Raw genomic sequence first — 2,547 nt, forward strand, 5'->3', positions numbered from 1 at the left:
ATTCCTGATATCAACAATTAGAAATGAAAATTACAAAAATAAAACACTGAAATTTGCAATGGCCTTAAATATAAAATAATCAGGTGTAAGCTTGCTGCTGCTGCTGCTGCTTAGTCACTTCAGTTGTGTCTGACTCTGTGTGACCCCATAGATGTCAGCCCACCAGGCTCTCCAGCCCCTGGGATTCTCCAGGCAAGAACACTGGAGTGGGTTGCCATTTCCTTCTCCAATGCATGAAAGTGAAAAAGTGAAAGTGAAGTTGTTCAGTCGTGTCCGACTCTTAGCTACCCCATGGACTGCAGCCCACCAAGCTCCTCCATCCATGGGATTTTCCAGGCAAGAGTACTGGAGTGGGATGCCATTGCCTTCTCCAGGTATAAGCTTAAGAAACTATAAATAATAATCATATAGGAATTACACAACTGTACCTCTGTTCTTGTCAAATTTATCAGTCAGTTCAGTTGCTCAGTCCTGTCCGACTCTTTGTGATCCCATGGACTGCAGCACACCAGGCTTCCCTGTCCCTTACCAACTCCTTTCATGTTCATTCACGTATTTGGCTGTGATTTTGCTTGTTTTATGTTAAAGTATCACATGTAATAATACACTGATTCAGTTAAGCACTAATTTTTAGTACACTGAACTCTGAGTAATACTGCTGCTCTGCTGCTGCTAAGTCACTTCAGTCGTGTCCGAACCCCATAGACGGCAGCCCACCAGGCTCCCCTGTCCCTGGGATTCTCCAGGCAAGAACACTGGAGTAGGTTGCCATTTCCTTCTCCAATGCATGAAAGTGAAAAGTGAAAGTGAAGTAGCTTAGTCGTATCTGACTCTTAGCGACCCCATGGACTGCAGCCTACCAGGCTCCTCCATCCACAGGATATTCCAGGTGAGAGTACTGGAGTGGGGTCTGAGTAACACTGGACCATCTTTATTAGCTAAATTTCTCTGTTGCAGCACCCTTTGAGGCCGGCAGAGGATAATGGCAAACACAAGTATTCCACAAAGATTTCTGAAATACATTTTTCAAATTATTGAATTCATAATGTTTCAGGAAGTCTCCATTTAGAGGCACACACATAATTTTTTAAAATCAATTTATTTCATGTAAAACATCTTCAAATTTATCTATTTCATTCCTCAATAATTTATTTTCCCAGATTTTAGAAAACATATTACTATATTGAGGTTTGGTCTGTGGATATGGATATATGTATGGTGTGTGTGTTTACACATATATACACACACAGTTCAGTTCAGTTCTGTCACTCAGTCCTGTCCGACTCTTTGCGACCCCATGAATCGCAGTACACCAGGCCTCCCTGTCCATCATCAACTCCCAGAGTCTACCCAAACCCATGTCCATTGAGTCGGTGATGCCATCCAACCATCTCATCCTCTGTCCTCCCCTTCTCCTCCTGCCCCCAATCCCTCCCAGAATTAGGGTCTTTTCCAATGAGTCAACTCTTCGCATGAGGTGGCCAAAGTACTGGAGTTTCAGCTTCAACATCAGTCCTTCCAATGAACACCCAGGACTGATCTCCTTTAGGATGGACTTGTTGGATCTTCTTGCAGTCCAAGGGATTCTCAAGAGTCTTCTCCAACACCACAGTTCAAAAGCATCAATTCTTCATTGCTCAGCTTTCTTCACTGTCCAACTCTCACATCCACATATGACCATTGGAAAAACCATAGCCTTGACTAGATGGACCTTTGTTGGCAAAGTAATGTCTCTGCTTTTCATTATGCTATCTAGGTTGGTCCTAACTTTCCTTCCAAGGAGTAAGCATCTTTTAATTTCATGGCAGCAGTCACCATCTGCAGTGATTTTGGAGCCCCCAAAAATAAAGTCTGACACTGTTTCCCCATGTATTTCCCATAAAGTGATGGGACCAAATGCCCTGATCTTAGTTTTATGAATATTGAGCTTTAAGCCAACTCTTTCGCTATCCTCCTTCACTTATACATATATACATATACAAGCATATGTCACACACATATATGTATATATACATACATATTTTTTTTGTTTACTTGTGTTTCTCCTATTACTGATTGGCCACACATATTTGGAATTATTACTTACATTGACTTTCTCAAGGACCCAGATTAACCAAATGTATATACTGCTTTTGTCTGGTTAAAGTAAGTTCTCCCTACTGTCTTATCAAAATTCAAGAGATCCAGATATCTTTAATATATAATGACTTATATTTCATTTTCCTGGACTAAGGAGATGAGTTGCGCACTAAGAAATGTATTTTGCAATGGTGAACAGTTAATATTGAACTGGGACAAAAAATACTTAGAGAAACAACTTAATTCATGCTAAAGATAAATAATATCTATCTATTCTGAGGAACAAAAGTGAGTGAATCACTCTGAGACTAACCTGTAAAAATCATTCCTTGACAACAGTTATGTACATGTGGATTTAGGAAGACTGTGGTAGATAAAATATGTGTTCCTAACAGGAATCCTTTGGGTTATTGTCCTTTTTTCCTGAAATTTTGGGGCTTACCTTTTTCTATATTGATCAGATTTTTA

Source organism: Bubalus kerabau, chromosome 2, assembly GCF_029407905.1.
Source record: "Bubalus kerabau isolate K-KA32 ecotype Philippines breed swamp buffalo chromosome 2, PCC_UOA_SB_1v2, whole genome shotgun sequence".
NCBI lineage: Eukaryota > Metazoa > Chordata > Mammalia > Artiodactyla > Bovidae > Bubalus > Bubalus kerabau.